Source organism: Miniopterus schreibersii (assembly GCF_964146895.1).
Source record: "Miniopterus schreibersii genome assembly, chromosome: 2".
Taxonomy (NCBI): Eukaryota; Metazoa; Chordata; class Mammalia; order Chiroptera; family Miniopteridae; genus Miniopterus; species Miniopterus schreibersii.
The window spans coordinates 49,141,171-49,163,104 of NC_138102.1; the positions used below are offsets into that span (position 1 = coordinate 49,141,171).

Consider the following 21,934-nt stretch of genomic DNA (forward strand, 5'->3'; position numbering starts at 1 on the left):
TAAGGGCATTAGAAAAAATACTGAAAAGTCTTTAAGTAATCTTGGAGCAGGAAAAGTATTTCTAATATTGATACAAAAATCCATAAATCATAAATAAGAGTTTAAATTTGATGACATAACAAGAGAACATTTTTATGTGGTAAATATATGTATATATGTGTATATGTACATGTACATATACCATAAATCAAGTTAAAATGCCAAAACAAACAGAGAATAATATTTGCAATTTATGTCAAAAAATGTCTAATTTCTCTAATACCTGGAGTTTCTAGATATTAACAAGAAAAAACAATAAACTGTTTAGAAACAGATAAGTCACAGAAGAGTAAATACAAATGTCTCTTACAAATACAAAGAGGTCTCATTAAGGGAAAGAGGAGACTCTGTTACTTATACATTTCTGAATAAATGTTTATTAAAAAATAAAAAATATATAAAAAGGTCTTCAATCAAATAATCATTTTAAAATACTAATTAAGCCTCGCCGGTGTGGCTCAGTGGTTGAGCATCGACCCAGGAACTAAGAAGTCACTGGTTCAATTCCTGGTCAGGGCACATGCCTGGGTAGCAGGCTCGGTCCCCAGTAGGGAGCATGCAGGAGGCAGCCGATCAATGACTCTCTCATCATTGATATTTCTATTTCTTTCTTCCTTTCCCTTTCTCTCTCTCTAAAAATCAATAAAAACATATGTAAAAACTTTTTCCAAAAAAAACAAAACTAATTAAAACTATACTAAAATTCTACTTTTTACCATTATCAGATTGGCAAAGTTCAAATAGTTTGCTGACCCCAGGATTAGATTGCTGCTGGTGGGCATGAAAGTGAGTCCAACCTTCATAGACAATATCCACCCAAATTTAGCATCCCTAATTTAGAACAGAAATGATTTCCCTCATGTCTTTCCGTGTGTGCCTAATGTATCAGATCCCACATCCCTGTCTAAAAGTTAACTTGATGACCTTTATCTCCAACACTGTGATAGAACTAGAATATGTCATCTAAATTCAAAGCAGATACGTGATTATTGAGATATTTCTTTTCCCAGCAAACTCTTGAAGAGGAAGATGCTATATAAAAGGCAAGGAAAAGGAACCTAATAGGTACTGCTTATTTATTCATTCAGCAGGTGTACACTGAAATCCTACTAGGTCTCTTGGGAGCCTGCCATGTGGCAGGTACTGCTCAAGGATCTCTGAATTTACCACCCCAAATGGAGCAGGGTTGGTGCCCTGGCGTGGAGAAAAGGAAGGTCTGAGGGAGGGATAAGACAGTTTGTTAGAATACCTGGTAGAGGCTCTGCGTACCTGGAGAGTGTGAGAGGGAAAGTGGTGAGAGAAGAGGCTGGAAAAGTAAGCATTAGCCTTAGCCATGGAATCCCTGTCAAGGAATTTGGATTTTATCCTAAAGGCATTAGGAAATCCTTACAAGATTTGAAATAGGAGAGTTATATAATCAGATTTCTAGGATTTTTTTTTTTTAATATATCTTTATTGATTTCAGAGAGGGGAAAGGAGAAGGAGAGAGAGAGACAGAAACATCAATGATGAGGGAGTCATTGATCGGCTGCAGCCCACAACCCGGGCATGTGCCCCAACCGGGAATAGAACCCTGATCGCCTGGATCCTAATCGCCTGGATCCTAGGTCGACGCTTAACTGCTGAGCCACGCCCGGCCGGGCTCTAGGATTTTTATTTGTGTGTTTTGCTCCATTGTTTAGTTGCGATGCGGAGGCACGTGTTTGAGGGGAATCCTACAAGGCAAGGAGATCAGGTGTAAGGCTTCAGAGGGGAGATGCTTGCAACCCGGTCTTGTGTTGTGACAAATGGGATCAGGGAGATGGAAAGGAGCAATCTTGCTAAAACTCAGATCTGATCATGTCATTTCCCTGTTTGAAACTCTTCAAACTTTTCCCATTTTTCTTAGGATTAAATTTCAAAAATTCTTAACATGGTTTAAAGGGCCCTTTGTGCTCTGCCTCCCCCCCCCCCACCCCCCACCCCCACTGCCCCTATCTGTTCTCTGTATGTGCTAATCTCTTTGGATCTAAGGGTGATCACACTTAACTTGCCTAGAAACTTCATACAGGCTGTACTACTTGGTTCACTGAGCAGTGAACGAATTAACTGGATACCCTAAGAGATATGTAGGAAGTTAAGACTTGGAAGGGCCAAGGACAGAGGATGTAAAGGGTCAAAGGCTTCTGGCTGAGTAACTGGGTTGGTACAGGAAACATCTGGAGAGGAGGCAGGAAAGATGGTTCCATCTGGCTTATATTGAGTCTGAGCCGGTTGCAAGTTATCCGAGAGGAGATGCTAACTAGGCAGGTGCATCTAAGTACTCAACATATGCCAAGTTCTGTGCCAGGCACTTTCATATATATTATCTCATGTAATTAACTGAAGTAAAAGGTAGATAAAAAACAATTAACTATATGATCTAATTTTAAAGTAAGCTCTACACTAATTATGTTAATCTGGACTATGAATAGCCCACACCTATTAATCAGGGGAAATAAGCAATTTATCCTGAAGGAATTAAAAACTGCGTAATGATTTGAGTCTCCTCATTTCCAAAGTATCCTTATGGCACCATTGTGGGAAGGCTTAAAAAACAAAAATAAGTATAGAGGAGTTGGTGAATAATTTTATTCTCATGGAGCAGTTTTAGCCTGTCCTGGTATTTTGCATGATTATTTTAAACAGCTCATTGTAATTAAGTCCAATAAATGTAAAGAGAAAAATGACCTGCCACCTTCACCTCCAACAACACTCCTCATTCCATATTACCTTCTATACCAATTTCTGTAAGGGTTCCCCCTCCTCCTTTTGTCAAGGTATTAAAATCCAGATCTGTGAAGTGTTTCTTCTAGCTAGTTTATATACGTTATGCATCTTTGCTGTATGTCCAGATGTATATTAGCATTCCAGAATACATTCCCACTATGCTCTTCAAATCTTCAGACTCCATAAGGTCCCCAGCAATAGAACAAAGCTCTTTGCTCCAAAATAGTTTAGAACAATGTTTCTCAAAGTTCATCTGTAGCCAAGCACATTGGCATCAACAGAGCTGCTTTCCTAAAACACCGGCTTGGGCCCTTAGCACCAGATCCACCAAGTCAGCATTTCTAAAGATGGCTCCTAGGAATCTGCATTTTTTAAAAAGCTTCCCAGATGCTATTTAGTCACACTAAAATCTGAGAGTTTGCATGCTTTTTTTTTTTTTTAAGTAAAGTAGGTAATTCTCACTTTGCTATCAGAAATAATTATGGAGCCCAGCTGGAGTGGTTCAGCAGTTGAGCATCGACCTAGGATCCAGATCTCAGTTCAATTCCCGGTCAGCGCACATGCCCTGGTTGAGGGCTTGATCCCCAGTCGGGAGCATGCAGGAGGCAGCTGGTCAATGACCCATCATTGATGTTTCTATGTCTCTCTCTCCCTCTTCCTTCCTCTCTCTGAAATCAATACAGACATATTTTTTTAAAAATAATAAGAAAAGAAATAGTTATGGAATACCTCCTCACAGGGAAGTAATACACCAGAACAAGAAATACGTCAAATAAATAAATAAACATTAAAATCCTCAAGTTCAAGCATGGGCCTGAAGGGTCAAGGGTTCGATTCTCAGTCAAGGGCACAAACCTGGGTTGCAGGTTTGATCCCTGCCCCATTACAGCGCATGCCAATGGCAATCAATCACTGTTTCTCTCTCACATGGCTGTTTCTCTCTCTCTCTCTCTTCCCCCCTCTCTCTCTCACCTTCCACTTACATCCCTCCCTTCCACTCTCTCTGAAAATCGATGGAAAAAATATCCTGGGGTAATGATTAACAAAAAATAAACAAAAATTAGAACAAGACACTGTTTGAGCACTTTGAATTGGACTGCATAAAAAAAGGTTTTAAAAGATTTTACCCACCTACTGCTGCTACTAGAGTTATTGCTGGAGAACTGAGTTGCAAATATTTTACACAGAACTACTAAATACCAGATAAGTATTCACTGACTACAAAACAAAACAAAACAAAAAGCAAAACAAAACACAAGCTAATTGAAGGGGTTACTTCACAATTAAATGTTTTATTGAGAGGAGGGAAGATTCACATTACAGAGTAATTCCTAGGTTATGAGGGTTTTGTTTTTAGATTTTGTTTTCTGTTTTACTTATGTTTGTTTAGCTTTTGGTAAGTGCTTTGCAAAGAATTTTCCTAAAAGGAATGAAAAAATTGACTCACTGAATTAAACTCTCAATTATTGCCCACAGACCTTTATCCAATGTCTGTATCATCACACATACAGATTGTATATGCATATGTACATATATATATTTAATACTCAACTAAAATAGGGGCATTTCAGTGTAGTTAAAACTCTTTTGTTTTCCAAGAAAAATAAATACCATTATTTGAAAGATACTGGGCAAATGGAGGCACATGAGACTAGATCTCTACTTAATCTGTATTTCTTAAATTTAAAAAAAGAGAAGAAAAAACTCATTTCTGTGAACTTTCTTCACTCACCAAGCAATTTTTTTAAAATTCTATACTAAAAGGTTAATTTTTAAGTACTTATCTTTTGCAAAACAAATAGAAATTTCTATTACCCATCAATTAAATATAGGTAAGAAGTAACAAACATTGAACAGAAGAGAGATACATATTATGCATGCAAGGAAAATTAAAACCTGGGATGTTGGGGGGGGGGGGTGCTTTGATGTACAAAAGAACTATTGTTAATGTGGGACAAAACCTTCCCAGTATGGAACAGAGATAAAAAGGAGGGAGTTTCTAGCAGATCAAGGTCAACTGAGATCTATGAATAACATAAATGCTATTAATCTAGCACCGAATGAATTGCAGGAGTTCAGCAGGGTATGGTTATGTAGCAGAGTTCGTGGCAGGAGTGTTTTATGTCACTTTGTATTAGGTAATGAGCATATTCATCAAGATTCCTAAATACCATCCAAACTGGCATAGAAGAAGCATTAAGGAGCTTGAGAGAACAAATCAAAGAACTAGATCTGAGGCTCAGAAAGGTAATAGGGATGTTCAAACAGCGCGGCAAGTTTAGATATTTGCAGGCATCCGCACAATTTCACTCTGCAGGAAATGGCGTGAGAAAGGGTTTCTTAGTTGGACGGCTAGCAGCTTATTATATATAACGTCACCCCCCTCATTATATCCTAGGTTAATAGTTAGAAGACAAGCAGGCAGCAGTGCCTTAAAATACTGTATACTGGAAAACATGGAATTCTTTTCCTCTTATGACTAATTTTAAATGCAAATTAGTTGCTTCTTTTTTTTTTTTCAGATTCAAATCTACCTAAATGTTTGGGGTTCCTTTTTTCTAAGTCTTATTGAAATATATATATGTTTACATTCCATTACATTAAAAGCCTGATTATAAGGAGTTGAAAAAATAAAAAAGGCATGGAAAGAAGAACTGAGAAGAAAACAGGAGACTTGTAACTGGTGATAGTACTAAATCAACACAAAACAGGAGCAAAACAAAGGAAAGAGAAATAAGATAGAGAGTAAGGAAATGGCCCTGGTTCAATTGGTTGGAGCATTGTCCCTGTGCATCAAAGGGTTGCAGGTTCAGTTCCCCATCAGGGCACATCCCTAGGTTGTTGTTTGATCCCTGGTCAATGTTTCTCTCTCTCTCCAAAAATCAATAAAAACATATCCTTGGGTGAGGGTTAAAATAAAAAGTAGGGAAATAAATATATGCTATAAAGATAATTTTTTAAAAGTAGACTACAAAGTATGCAGTTTTAACTAATGGATTGCATTTCCATCAGCCCAGTAAGGCATTAAACCTCACCTAAATGTGTTGAAAACTCATAAAGAGCAAGCACCCTAGACAACGGGCCTATGAACATAATTTGATTGCAGCTGGCAACATGTACTACACACCTACCACTTAGACCCTATTTCAACTTTATTCATTTTATTCAATATTAAATGCCTTAAATATGTCTGCAGTGAACAAGATAGACATAATTCCTGCCCTCATAAAGCTTATGGTTTTAAGATTTACTTCAGTGGGAGCTGACCATGCACCAGAGCCCGCTGCTTCTCGCCTCAGTGCCCAGCGGCCCCACTGGGGCCCACGCAGCGGTCCAGATGCAGGCCATCAAGTGGGTGGTGGTGGGAGACAGAGCTACAGGTAAATCTTGCCTCCTGATCAGTTATACAGCCAATGCATCTTCTGGAGAATATATCCCCGCTGTCTTTCACAACTATTCCGCCAATATTATGGTAGATGGAAAACTGGTGAATCTGGGCTTATGGGGTACTGCTGGACAAGACGATTGTGACAGATTATGTCCCCTATCTTATCCACAGACAGTTTTATTCTTAATTTGCTTTTCTCCTGTGAGTCCGAAGTCATTTGAAAACATCCCTGCAAAGTAGTGTCCTGAAGGGTGGCACCATCGTCCCAACACTCCCATCATCCTGGTAGGGACTAAGCTTGAATTTAGGGATGGCAAAGACATGACTGAGGAACTGAAGAAGCTGACGCCCATCACCTACCCACAGGGTTGAGCCATGGCTAAGGATCGGTGCTGTAAACCTGGAGCGCTGGGCTCTCACAGCGAGACTTCAAGCCCGTGTTGAGGAAGCTATTAGACCTGTTCTCTGCCTACCTCCTGTCAAGAGGAGGAAGAGAAAGTGCCTGCTGCTGTAAATGTCTGGGCCCCTCTCCCCTGCTGCCCTGTCCCCTTGGAAACTTTGTATGCTTTGTTCAAAAAACAATGGAGTCTTCGCACTCAATACCAAGTTTTTGTTACAGATTAGTTTTTCTATAAAACCATTTTGAACCCATCAGTAATTTTTAGGTTTTTTATTTGTTTAAAGTGTAAGAGTTCAAACTTTCACATTCTATTGAAATCTAGTCATAAAATGAAAGGAAGAAAAAAAAAAAGATGTACTTTGGTTATAGTGATTTGAAGAGTGCTCTCCAAAAATTCATGTCTATCCGTAACCTCGGAATGTGGCCTTATTAGGAAATAGGTCTTTGTAACTAAGGATCTTGAAATTAAGTCAACCTGGATTTAGACCATAGTCCTGCATCTAATGACTGGTGTCGTTAGAGGAGCAGAAACAGAGACACAGAGAGAAGGCAGTGATGGGAAAATGGAGACAAAGATTGGAATGATGCATGTACACTTCAGGGAAGCCGGCAACCACCAGAAGCTAAGAGAGAGGCATGAGACGGTTCTCCCTCAGAGCCTCCACAAGGAACCCACTCTGCTGACACCTTGATTTCAGACCTTCTGGCCTCCAGAACTGTGAAAGAATAAATTTGTTGTTTTAAGCCACCTAGTTTATGGTCATTTGTTATAGTAGCTCTAGGGAATTAGCAAAGCAGTGCACAGAGTTAATGCAAAATTCAGCACCACTGCTTTGCTAATTCCCTAGAGTTAATGCAAAAATAAAGGCTGAAGTCTCCCTTATCACAGAGCACCCTGAGGAGCCAAAAGTACAGATGTGACACTGTCTTTAACAAAATCCTCAATAAAGGGACCAGAGAAGGAGTGTGGGTTTGCTACCAGATGCACAAACTATTAGAGTCGGAAAGGATTTAGATACCGTCTAGAGTCAGCCTACTCATTTTACAGCTGAAGAAACTGATGGGATCTGTCTTCTGGCTTCCTTTCTCCTTTGCCTCAAGTGAGATGCAGATGGTCTGTCCTATCTCAAGCAGGAAATCTCTGTCTGGCTGACACCCTGAATGATTCAACTGGATTCCTGGGGGCGGGTGGGGATTTCTTGCCAGTAAGATGGCAACTCTAAAGTCCATTTATTTGACAATTATTCGAGAGTGCCTACTCTGTAAGTCATAATGGGAGAAGCAAGAAATATGAACGCCTGTCCTTTAGAAACACACAATCCCAAACATGAGATGTTACATTTACACTATAAGTAAAGAGTCAAAGAAGTACATTTTTTGAAAGTTCCTTGGGTTAAAACTAAAGGCTCAAAACAAGGCAGAAAAAAAAGAAACTGCAGAACAGTTCCATCAGTGGCATTTAAAACAAAGGCAGGGCTTTGCTATCTGGCTTATAACAGGCCAATTCTCCTACTTAAAAAAATAAAAAATACATATAAAACAGAAAAACAAGGCAACACACACATGTGCGCACACCTACTTAATGGTGCTGAGAAACTACAAAAGTGGTCAAAAACTTGAGGGGTCAAGACCTTTGAAAGAAGGAAAATTAATCTAGAGGCCGGGCAGAAAGTGGCTACTGATGGACAGAAAAACAGCAAAAGCTTGAGCAGCCTCATGGGTCAGGGAAGTAAAAAATGGGAGTTCAAGACTATCAAGAGACCCAAGATGAGAGAAACCAAGATCCTAGAGAGAAGGGAAACATGGGAAAATAAGCCTGACAGTCCAGGCCACTTTTCCTCTTGACAGAGTCTTCCCTTTGACTGCGGTACAGATCTAGACAGAGAAACTAATCCAAAAAGAGCTTGCTAAGAGGCTGAAACACTAAACAGACCTATTGGCAAGTGTCACTGTGCTGGGGAGAATTAAAAAAAGAGAGTTCGGGGCCACCAAAGCCGAGGTCCCCAGGCAAACACTCCAGGGTTCCATTTGAGACTTTTCTATACCTTAGAAATAAGGCCAAACCCAAAATAGTCAAAGCCTTAGATTAAGACTCAAACTCAAATCAGTTTGCTCCCTAATTGAATTAAGGTGATCTGCTCCTCCACTAACTGCCTTCCAGAAGCTAAATAATATTCTCTGGGGGGGGGGGGGGGGGAAGAGACCCCCATCTAGACTTCCTTCAATTTTTCATACATGAGGTCCAGCCTTCCCAGGAAGATTACTGGACACACCCAGGGAGAGGACAGAGAGAAAAAACAAAAACAAACATAATAGAACCAGACCCAGTTGTGATTCAGGTATCAAGGTTATGAGACCCAAACTTTTTATTTATTTTTTTATATTTGTTTATTTATTTTGTTATTTTATTTATCTTTTATTTTTTATTTTTATTTTATTAATTTTTTATTTTATTAATTTTTTATTTTATATTTTATTTTATTATTTTTATTTTATTATTTATTTTATTTTTATTTTATTTTTTATTTTATTTATTTTATTTACTTTATTTTATCTTCAAACCAGGACATTTTTCCCGTTGCTTTTCAGGAAGGGGCAGAGGGAAGATTGCATGTGGGTTGGTGGCTTCCCGCACACCCCGCCTGGGAGGAGCCTGCAGCCAAGGATCCTGCCCTTGGCTGGAACCGAACCTCGGACTCTTCAGTCGTCGGGCCCACACTTTAACCACTGGGAAAACCGGCCAGGGCAAGACCCAAACTTTAAACGAGGGCTGACTCCCCCCCCCCCCAAGGATCACAGACCCGCGTGAGGCGCCCGACCTGAGCGCGGGCCTGGGGGCGCCCTGCGCGCTCGGCGGGAGCCGCTCCTCCGCCCGCCTGGCTCCGCGCGAGGCCTCCGCTGCCGGGGACTCGGGCCGCTGCCGGGGACTCGTTGCTTTCACCCTGGGTGGTTGCTCACGTGAAGCCAGTGACCAAAGGCCCTGCCGTCCAATGCGCACGGTACCTGAGTTTTTAATCAGCAAAGCTGCATTGCGCGAGGCCAGAGTACAGGGGAGCCCGCGTTAGCGGTCAGGTGAAGAGCAGGGGGGCCCCAAAATGCCACCTGAGCGTCTTCCTGTGACTTGCAGTGCGGGGGGGGGGGGGTCAGACTCTGCCACAGACCGTGGGAAGGAAGAAAATGGAGTCCCCACACAGATGTAATCAAACCCCTTTATTTTTATTAACCAGAGATTAAGGAGAACATGGGACAGGGGGCTTTGAGAACTGAGTTCCCCCTCCTATCTTTTCACGCCCCCGTGCCCACGAGTTGCAAATTAAAGAATAAAAGCCTCCCGGTTCCCTAATTCAATTCGCTGCCTTCGGTCGGCCCTCTCTCATGGCTCGCTCCCGGGCTCCCTCCGCGGATCCTGCACTTTACGCTCTTCACGTGCCCTAAAAGCTACGCGCGCAGCCCCTCCCTTCCCCAAGTCCCCGCCCCGGACTGTCCCTGAGGTCACAGTTTCTGGGACCCTGGCAAGCGTAAAGCAAACGAAGGGGGCGCCCGGCTTCCTCCCGGGGCAGCATCGAGCACGCTGCCAACGAGGGGGGCGCGCGGGGAGGGGCCATCCCCCCGCCGCACCGGGACAGGTGCCCGACGGCCGCCCCGCCGCGGCCGCGCCCCGCGCCCAGTTTGCAAGCTGACACCGGAGGGGGGCTCTCGCCCCGCCTCCCCGCCTCCCCGCCTCCCCGTAATTACTTTTAGCGGGTGAAGCAGTTAACGCCGTCTTCCTCCTCCTGGCGCGGAGTTTTCCTTTTTTATTGGCACCGTTCTATCCCCGGAGACAATAGCAGATTGTTCGCGGGGCGCGGGGCGCGGGGCGCGGGGCGCGGGGCGGGGTCTCGCTCTGGCGGGCAGGCTCCGGCAGCACGCGGCCGGCCGCGGCCAAGAACGCGCGCGCCTTGCTCCAACCTGACTCCAGCGCCTTCTGCGAAGACGATCGGCCCGAGCACGACCTGCAGCTGCCTTAGGAGCTGCCGCAAACTGAAACCAGAAACACTCTGAAGAAAGAGAGACAGAGAGACCCCAAAAGTAGGGGAAGGAGGCTGTGCGGCTGAAATCCTTGGGCCAGAACGCTCCTGACCTCAGACTCTCTTCGTGTTACCTGATTACAAAAAATCCCTTCTTTTCCTCATACCTCTGACCTGGTTAATAGCCTTAAAACGGCTGTATTGGGTAATCTTAACTGCGGCAATCACCCCAGAGGAGGAGCTCTCCTGGCAGGAAGGGAAGGAATTTAAAGTAATGCAGAAATCCCTACTGGGGCTTGAGGGTCTGTCCAAAGCCAGCACCCACCCCCTGAGGCCATAGTTCCAAACCCCCTCCTCCCTCCGTGGCCAATCCATTGTCTCTGACTGCCAGGGGGAAAGCACCACCTAGATCACCTCCAGGAAAGGCGGGAGTGCGGGAGGGACAGACTACACAGGAGAAATCTGAACTAAGAGTAACCATTACTAAGACCTTCATACAGTCCCAGGTCATAAAGCACAAGCCATGTTGGTCTACCACGTCTCAAAAAGGTATGTGAAGGCAGATTTTGAAAGATAAAAAAATAAACCCAGCAAGGGAAAGTCCAATTGAGAGGCATTCTACAAATACCTGATCAGTATCCCTCAAAAATCTCCAGGTCATACATCAATGACAAGGAAAGGCTGAGAAACTGTCCCACAACCTAAAGGACTCTAAGAGACATGATGACTAAAGGTAATGCTATATTCTAAATGGAATCCTGGGACACAAAAAGGCCATGAAGTAAAATCTAAGAAAATCTGAATAAATTATGGACTTTAGTTAATAATATATCCAGTAACACATGTACCCTACTAGTGTAAAATGTTAATAATAGTGTGGTGGGCAGTTAGATAGACATGAGCAAAGCAAAGATGAGGCGCTAGGTACAAAGGGTCATCAGGGTGGAAAGTGCCATGTGTCTAGTAGCCGACAATTACAGGGTAGGACCTCATCCCCAGGGAGGCCTTTCCTCCCATAGCATATCGATAGTCACGCAGTTTGGACCCCCTGACGTTTCCTCCCTAGAGGTAACATCTAGGCCTCAGCTGTATTTCAGCTCCGGGCCCAGAAAAGCAACAAAATCAGCCATAGCCAACCTCAGGACCAGCTGCATTGAATAATGACCCCCTGCCCTGGTGCCAACCTATCTATCAGTGGAGACCACAGCCCTGAAAGGACTCACCTGGAAAACTGCTGAATATTCTATTGAGAACTTTCCTTGGGACCTCCCCTAAAATCTCCACCCTTAAAACTCTTAAGACCATGGTCCTGGTGCACTCTTCCTCCTGGGAGCACGCCTGTGCCTCTCTCTCTCCCTTTCCCTTCTCTTCCCCCTTCCCCCCAGATGAGTTACCATTAACTTCTTCACTCTCAAGCACCAAGGGCCCTTCTTTGCCCCTATAACTTGTTTCCTAAGCCCATTTCTTTTAGAAATTACTTCTCCTACCTCTGTGATTTTATCAATAAATGTTCTCTTATAGTTGGAGTCTTGGCTCTGAATGCTTTTCTAGCCAGAACTCAAGTACCAAGGTTGCTGAACCCAAATCCTGTGTGACTCCACCAGTCTAACACCTGGTGCCGTTCCCCACCCTCCCTACAACAACAGGAGAAACTGGGCAATGGGAATGCTCTGTAGTACCTTCTCAATTTTTCTGTAAATCTAAAACTGCTCAAGAATTAAAAGTTCATTAAACTAAAATATCAGGTTCTCTGACCCAACCCTCAGGTCCTTCCATAAAAGAACACTGTTCTACCTTTTATTAAGTAAGCATTTTCTTGGTCTCCTATTCATTTAATGTCCAGCTCCCCTACTGGAGACTAGATTCTAAGAAGGCAGAGACCTTACCTTATGCACTGGGCATTGGACCCCTAGAATCTTGCACACAGCCAGTACATAGCAGGTGCACAGTAATAAATATTTGCTGAATGAATGAAACTAGGTCCAAGGGTGTATAAAATTGGTTTGTCTAAATACATTAAATTCAAACATTCAAACCTAGGTAAGAAAGAATGCTAAAATATTTAAGTCATCAAGATAAGAAAATAGGATCCCAGAGCCTATGTTATTTGTTAAAATGTTAATTCCAGTAGTGGGGTTGAACATGGACATTTAAGAACAAAGCACAAATTAGAACAAGGTTACAAACATGAGTTGGAATGCACATTACAAAGAAGAGGAACAGAAAAGTCAGTGAGCTTGAAGATACATACAATGTGGTGCCGCGTTAGAAGTCAGTGTTATCAGCCTTGGCCAGTGTTGCTCAGTGGTTAGAGCACTGGCCCATGCACCAAGGGGTCTTGGGTTCGATTTCCAGTCAAGGGCACATACCTTGCTTGCAGGTTCGATCCCCAGCCCTAGTAGAGGCACGTGTGGGAGACAACCAATCAGTGTGTCTCTCTCACATCTGTTTCCCTCTCTCTCTCTTCCCCTCCCTCCCTGCCACACTCTAAAAAAACCCAAAAAACAATGGAAAAAATATCCTTGGGGGAGGATTAACCAAAAACAAAAAGAAACAAAAAGCAGAACAACAAAAAAATTAATGTCATCAATGTGCATTCACAAAAATACAACATGTGTAGGTCCACAAATTATCTTTTCCCTCTCTTGGCTTCTTGGCTTTATTCAAAATACTGTGTACGGTTTGAGAGTCCCTATAGAGAGAAGACAAAATATTAAAATGATTACAGAATACACAATACCCCTATGAGAAAAAGTTTAAAAGTTGAGCAGGTTTAGCCAGAAAAGAGAAGAGCTAATAAGTGACTTAAAAACAATTACTTAATATATAACAAGTTTTTGTAATGAGAGAACCGACCACTTCTGTGGCTTCACAGAAAACCCAAGAAGAGAAAAACGAGCTTAAACTGCCATGAGGCTTTGTCATCAGAAACTTCCTCTTTTGTATCCTGATACCTTGAAAATTAGAATGGTTAACCATCTGGTGGACATGGACTACCAGGAAAGGAGGGTGGCCTGCACGAAAAAGTCCTTTATACTCTTCTTATCAATCTATGATTCTATTGTTTGACTCTGTATTGACTCTGAACATAAATAAAACAATGGCCACAATTCTTTCTCCCATCGCTAACCAAACCACGACCTTCACCTGGACAGAAACCATTTCGGCTTTGTTCACCTCTCTATTCAGCACCTAAATTTAGCGCCTGGCAGTTGGTGTTCAATACATTCTTGTTGAACAAACAAGTTACTAAGGAAATCACCCTTGAATCATAAAAAAGATGACCAATTGTAGTCTGCTTTTTTAGACTTATGAGAACGTGAAGTAGAACAAGAACAAAAGAATGTTACTATCATTGATTTCTATTCAATCATCTAAAAGAACTAAAATATTCTTTTTTCAAAAGCCTAGGAAAAGACATTAACACAGTGCTTGACACATTAAAGGCCCTGTGGCAAAGGTATTTTCCAAAGAGGGCCACATTTAATACATAACCCATCTCTTCTTACAAAATGACACTGACATGCCTCCATTAGGGTCTATGTCTCCTTTCCTTGAACCTAGGCACGCCTTGTAACTGTCCCAAACAGTGCAAAAATGATGCTGTGTAACTTCTGAAGCTAAGTAATACAAGGCAATATTTGGTTTCTGCCTCTTTCTATATCTCTCTTTCGGGATGCTTACCCTTAAAACCTGGCCACCATGTTGGGAAGAACCCCAGGCCACATGGAGAAGCCACATGTGGTGACACCAATATTAAGCACTAGACATGTGAATGAATGAGACTTCAGATGATTCCAGCCCCTAAGCTTTGAGCCTTCCATTTGGGGCACCAGTCATCATTAAGTCATCTCTCCTGTGTTATGCCTGAATTTATCACCTACAAATTGTAAAAGGTAACATATGATTATTGTTGTTTTAAACCACTAAGTTTGATGTAATTCATTTCACAGCAATACAGGTACTTACTGTATTGAGTTTAATTGCTTGAGTATCTCCAGTTCAGCTGGACACATTTGCTGAACGCCTGTCTAATCCTATGTGTCTGGCACAGTGTTAGGCTCTAAGAATATACACAATTGACAAGCTCCCTATAAGGGGAGTAAACACAAAGTAAAAACCATTTTCAGAATAATATGATCTATCTTATGTATTATACTAGTGGGTCCTTCCTGGCTCAAAGTTGGATCCTGAATTGGGGAGCTGAGGATGGCTGGAGGCACCTATTTACTTGAACTGATTGACCTGTGGTTTTCTGGCTTTTCTTATGATAATGGGGACAAGAAATGTGACTAAAGAAGGAGGCAGACATTGTTTTCAGTGGGTTGAGGCTCCTGAGGAGAGGGGAAGAGATACAGAATGAGGGTTGGTATCTGTTACACACCCCAGGCCTGTTCTGAGGGAGAAAATTCAGAAGTGGGAAGAGTTAACTTCCTGAAAGATCTTGTGAGACCCTCAGCACTATCAGGACTGCTTCAGTGGCCCAGGTGGCAAAGTATTCAAGTATTATGTTACTGTATTAGTTTTTTCTCATTGAATTAGTACATTCAAAGTTTGGATTTTTATTGTCATTGTGGTAAAATACACGTAACATGAAATTTACCATTTCAATAATTTTTAAATGCACAGTAGCATTAAGTACATTCGCAATGTTGTACAACCATCACCACTATTTATCTCCAGAACTTTTCCATCATCCCAAACTGAAACTCCATACCCATTAAACACTAATGTCCTGTTCCCTCTCCCCTCAGCCCCCAGTAACTACCATTCTACCATGTCTATAAATTTGACCATTTGCAGTAATTATTTGATTTGTAAACAGGTGGAATCTGAAACTGGCCCCAAACATGAGGGCAAGGAGAGACCTATGAACATGGCAGGCTTAATAAGCAAGGAAACGTATGAGGCTTGTCTGGGGAGTCACCAGACCAGATCTCTGCGCCCACCTGTCAGAATTGTCAATGTTTATATAGAGGCCTTAATGCGGTTGCCACCTACACAGTCTAGATGGTCTCAACAACACATTGTCTCTCAAGGCTGCGTCCCTGAAAATGGCTCCAGCTGTGGGAATGGTGGGTGGTTATGTCCATTCCAAGGGCAAGGGAGGTGTGAGCAGCCTCTGATTGCCAGGGTCCAATTCGAAGGTCAACTGGTGGTCATGTCCTCTCCATGATCTCCTCCAACTAGGTACCCCATGTAAGTGGAATTATACATGTTTCCTTTTGCAGCTGCATTATTTCACTCAACATAATGTTTTCAAGGTTCATCCATGTCATAGCACAGATCAGAATTCCATTCCTTTTTAAAGCTGAGTATTTCATTGTATGTATATGTAATATTTTGTTTATCTGTTGTGGACATTTGACTTGCTTCCACCTTTTCGCTACGATGAATAATGCTCCTATGAAATGGGTGTGAAAATAGCTCTGGGTCCCTGCTTTCAATTCTTTTGGGTATGTACCCAGAAGTGGGATTGCACTATATGGTTGACCACTTGGATCACTTTCTCAGAGGTTCCCTCAATTCCCCTGCATCTCCAACCTTGGGTCAAACCCTCTCAGCAAAACCTCATTCTGCCTTCTTGGTCCTTGCTGCAGGTGACTGAGCTGCTGGGACAAATCTTACAACCACACAGATTGGCTGGAGGACAAAAGTCACATCTCCAGCCTTAGCTGGGCCCACAACACTACCCATTAATTCTTCCACTGTCCTAGAATGCCATGGCCCACCCCTTCCGTGGCTATGCCAAAGCTTCACCACACCCCTTAAGCTCCACGACGTTCCTAGGGGTCTTTTCTATCAATACTTCACTTTGCCTCTTCTATCAACCCTCCCCAACTCCATCATATAGCACTTTCATAATTTTTGCCCTAATCATTTATCCTGGGACTATCACGTACTTAATATTTTTCTTTAAATCACTTCATTTTGCACTTTTACTTTATTTATGAGCAACAACATCCAGGAGGTCCTTATTGTGCTACAACATATTTTTCTATAAGACAAATACTAAAAATGTTTATCAATGCACCACTTATCATCAGTAAGTACACTACAATTTGGAAAACTGTGTTTTTTAATGAAAAGATTAAAGGTATCAAGCAAATGCCTGCTCAACCAACCCCTATAAGTTCTCCTACATCCATACCCAAGGAGAGTCCACCACCTGGAATCAACTCTATTACCTATTGTCCTACTAGGAAACTTGATCCATCAGGAGTCTTCTCTCTCCTCTGTCCTTCCGTATCTTGACCTCTTCCAGTTCTCTGGCTCTCATCTCTTGTACTAAGACTTCATCATCTGTCCCTGCTTAAGTCTCCAGGCTCTTCTCCCATTATAACCTACCTCTAATTTTTGGCTCAGCAACACTGAACTGCTTTCGCTTTTAGCATGTATTGCTTTCTCTCACCTTACTATTGCTCAAGCTCTTTTCTCTGTCTGCAATTCTCTACCTCTTCCCCCACCCCCAACCCCTGCCCACCCCAAAAGAGAATCTATGGACTTAACAGAGGATAAAGGTTTGATTTTTTATGATCTTTCATTTTAAATAGACACAGCATGTGAACAAGTTATATAAGGTTGCTCAATTTTACCACAACCCTTCATTACCAGCTATTACTCTTTCATAAAACTCTATTATAAAATTGTTATATTTTTTTCATTCTTGACTTTTGCATCAAAATGCCTTGTGGATTTATAATATTGGTAATAACACTGTCAAGTCCAAAAGCTCAGTTCTGAGTACGAGAGACAAGAAATGTACCTTGATGTATAGATTTAATGCAATCCTACCCAGGATAGGCTTTCACATATTTGGTCAGAACTACTTTGACAGCAAAATACTTGGGCTTGAAGTTAAATGGAATTTGAGTATAAATTATGGTCATGTCATAATAATAGAGCTTATTCAGATATTGTTCTAGGTAAAACAAAACTGGTTAAAGGATTTCAACTAAGGACTCCCACGTCTATAAAATGGAGTAGACACACTTTCCTATTCCTCCTCCTAAATACAACTAAAAACCCTGTTTGGGCTACATCCTGCCATCAAAATTTGACAATAAATTTTGATGTTTTCATTTATTTCAAAATATTTTAAAATTTATTTCTTTAACTCGTGTTATTTAGAAGTGTGTTGTGTAATCACGTATTTGGGGATTTCCCAGTTATCTTTCTATTACATTTTTCTAGTTTAATTCCATTGTTGTTTGATAACAGACATTTAGGGTGTGCCCTGTGGCCCAGAATGTGATGTCTTGGTGAATGTTCCAGGTGAGCTTGAGAAGAATGTGTATTCTGCTGTTGGGTGATTTTATGGATATCAATTATATCCAGTCGATTGATGGTGTTCTTGAGTTCAACTATGTCCTTAAATGATTTTCTGCCTATTGGAACTGTCCAAAAATCCTCCTGTAAAATATTTCAAAAATAAGAATCAGATAGTCTTCCATTTGAGTCACGTACATTGATGATCGCTAATGAAACATCTAGCCAGCAGCAGATCTAACAGAATGTATATTGTGAGTTTCTGAGCATCCCAATAAAGCACTCCTCTTCCCCACCTGGGTTACATATACAAAAGAAATAAAGCAAGAGTGGCATATGGAGAAGCAAGTTATTAACTCCTTTACTAATAAAACTAGATTGGAGGACATACCTCAGTTAAACGAAATCTAGAACTGGGCAGGTGCACCCCACCCGGGTAGTGCAACCGTGCCTGCCTGACCTGGGCAGGGGCAGAGTTTGCCCTGGGAACAGCACAAGTGGAACTCCTGTGAGTTGCTGGTTCCCCAGAGGAGAACAGAAGCTGAGCCCAGCCCGCATGGCTCAGCAGCTGAGCATCAACCTGTGACCCAGGCGATCGCGGTCCGATTCCGGGCCAGGGCATATGCCCAGGATGCGGGCTCCATCCCCGGTTGGGGGGAATGCAGGAGGCAGCTGAATTTGATCTTTCTATCTCTCCCTCTCCATTCTTCTCTCTAAAATCAATAAAGACATATTTAAAAAAAAAAAGCTGAGCAGCGCATACCCAAGGATTTACATTTCAGATTCACCCATCAATTAATTATATTACTCCCCTGGGGAAGAGCTAATAAAGAGAGGGGGGAGTTATACTAAATGTATTCCCACCATCAAAAGTAGGAGAGGAACTTCCTCACCTTCCAACAGTACATTAAATTTTTTTAAAAAACAAAAGAAAAGCTGTAGTTCACAAACATGTAAGATATTTAGCATTATTGGAAACGTTGTCCCAGAATTTGCGGACCAGGGATTTGCCAAATGTAGATGAATGACTGAAGTTAATACACAGGATGGAGTTCATATTACAAGTACTTTCTCTTCCAGAGCTTTTTATATTTGGTCTTTACTCTTGACTTCAGACAATGATAAACTAGGGTTATGTTAGCAAAGAAAGGGTAGGAGAGGAAGGAGGGGAAAAAAGGAAGGGAGGTAGGAACAAAGAACGGGAGAAAGGAAGGAGGTAATCACTGCTAACAAGCCGGTGTAAACAGTCCCAGACTTCTCCCATCCATCTCCCTGCCTTCTGCTCCCCATGGTTGAGAGGGTTGGAAATTTCAGAATCCTGAACCTGAACAGGCAAGAGGTATTCATCTCTGTCAGACTTCTTTATATTTTCTTTAACTCTTCTCTGAGAAAAATTATTTTTTTCTGGGGAAGAGAGTTTGGGGTGAGGAAATATGTATTTCTAACTAATATTAAGGAGGAGCGTGAAGTGACACTCAAAGTAATCACTACAAACACATTACAGGGAAGCGTCTGTGCACGGCTTTCATGGTGTGGACAACCAATGAATCTCCGGGTCATTTATCCTGCACTAGCCAGAGAGCAGAACTCAGGGCAGGTGGGAGTGGGGCCTGTGGGTGTTCTTTGGGCCTGTATGAGCAACAGGATCTTTACCTAGAACCTTCCTCAGTGCAAAACAAGAGAACCCTCCTTGGTCTCTATGTTTGCAAGAAGAAACTGTACTCTCTCCTGAGAACTGTCTCTTGGAATGCGGAGAAAAAGGCACACCATCTCCGACACTGTACCTGGGACCAGAAGTCATGCCAGAAGTCAGACATCATAGAACACAGGATCATCCTAGTAAAAAACTATGTAGAAAGTCTGTAAGAGTACATGACAAATTGTTATCAGTGGTCACTTCTGGAGAAAGGGAGCTGGGAGATATGTGAAAGGAGATATGGGAGAAGTACATGGGAGATCTTTGTACTTGAAGAGGGTGCCTATGCCACTGTTGACTTCTGAAGTTAGTAGTATTCTCAGTGGCAATGTGAGTGGCTCACGATGACATGAAAAACCTTGGGCTTGATCTTTTTAAAGGAGTTTACTATGTGAAAGGCATGTTGGAGGCTCTGAAGTAGACATGGACCCTGTCCTCAAGCAGAAGTGGTGAGTCATGAATGCAATTACTGTGACACACAGTAGAAAGTGGTTGAAAAAAGAGGCTCAGATGAAGTGTCATGAGAATTAGAAAGACAATTACTTCTGAGGAGAATCGAGGAGGGCAGAGCATCCTGCAAGAGATGGCAAAATATGAAATGTTTAAACATACTTGCACATTTCTATTTTTTCTTTAAGATCTAGTTCTAATGTCACCTGTGTGGTAAAGGATGCGCGTTCTCCCAGAGTTCGACCGCCTGGACACATGATCTTTGGTCCTACCTAACATTAGCACATTTTTCTGTTTACACATCTTCTTCCGGTAGACTCTGAGTGAAATGGCAGAATGTATTTTACATAGCCCGGCTCACAGAGACCATCACTAGCACCAATCCCATCCATTCATTTAATTTTTCAAGTTCTGTGCTAGGTGTTGGGGAGGCATGCAAAGCTGGGTAAGACGTATCTACCACTGAGGACAGTAACACAAAAATCAATAATGACAGTGCCTTGACAGAAATCATGCACAGGACTATGCGAACCAAGAGGACCAGAATCAGAGTTAAGAGGATGAGAGGCTTCTCAAAAAATATGGCATTTAAGCATTTTTAGAAAATGGAAAGAGGAATAGGGTAGGAGAGGAATATCATGTGGAGGCAATAGCACCATCCCTGTAAGAACTATAAACAGTCACTCAAAAATATTTAATTGACCCAAATTATAATCAAGGTGGAGTCTAGGGGACTTAACTCCTAAGTATTTTCTTTTACAGTAACAGACATTTTTAAAAATAAATTTACTTGTCCTAGAATCAGAAACCACCTTCCCAGCAACTTATTTTCTGATCACTTCCCAACCAGAATTTCACTGCCCTGAGCAAAAGCAATGAGTCACCAATCATCTCATCAATTTGCAGTTAAAACTCTGAGGGACTGGCCTCCAGGCCCTCCAAGTTTCCACCAGGAGAGGTCTGTGTGAGCTTCCTCTCTTCCTACCTGCCGGAGTGCTTTATTGCTTAGTAAACAGGCAACTCCCTTCCTCTGTTTGCTGATTGTGTCCCTTAATATCAATTGTCATCTAAGCAACTTTTGCTTTAATTCCACTTGCCGCAGAGAAGATGTAAGGAGCTAAGGGTAGGTGAACATGAACCTGTTATAATCACGCTTTTCAAAGGGGCTGGCAGATACAATGCCCACATCAGGCACAGGCTTATTCCAAGTCCCGGAGGCACCTGCTTAACACTAACAGGCAGTCTGGTCAGGAAACACACTCAGCAAAGACGTAATAATAATGCTAACTTTTTCTTTTGCATAAATCTCACCTAATCCTCAGTACATACAGTGCTTCCCAACAAACAGGTGAGGAAACTGAGGCTTTGGTTAAGCAAACTGCCTGAGCTTGCATGACAGTGGAATTTGAGTCCAGGGTTAATCTGGCTCCAAAAACCCAGTCTTTCTGTTACACAAAGCTGCCTCTCTTAATAATCCATAGGCTCCTAAAGGCTAGAGGAGAGAAGACATTTTTTCAGGCAAGAAAAATCAGTTATATGATAATCCAATTCTGCTTGCTCTACAGGATTATGGAGAAAATAACTGCCTTCTCCACTCTGTAGACAGTGCCATTCTGTCACCATGCCCACACGGCCCTGGTGATATAGCCCTGCAGAGGTGTGCTATGTGCAAAGGCATGAAAACCAGAAGGGCTCTCATTCAGACGTCATAAAGCAAGAACTCAAGAAATGCTCGTTAACATAAAGATCTGCTTTATGTGCCTTTTCCTTGCCCCGCAAGGAGTCTGGCTGATACACAGATCCTAACATTTGTAACTTTCCATCAGGAGCTAGATATATAGGACACAATGAAGAGAAAGGAGTCAGCTGTGCTACTAAGACCCAATCCCAGGACTTCAAACTAGGAGAAGCCATATGCTGTCATGGGGCAGATGTAT

General features: G+C 42.1%; 1 pseudogene across 1 annotated transcript; it reads left to right on the top strand.

Moving 5' to 3' along the window:
- Positions 1 to 6,124: 6,124 nt before the first annotated feature.
- Positions 6,125 to 6,690, top strand: LOC308553368 (ras-related C3 botulinum toxin substrate 1 pseudogene; annotated as a pseudogene). The gene has a single exon. The product of its transcript is annotated as a ras-related C3 botulinum toxin substrate 1 pseudogene (transcript).
- The last annotated feature ends 15,244 nt before the right edge of the window (positions 6,691 to 21,934 follow it).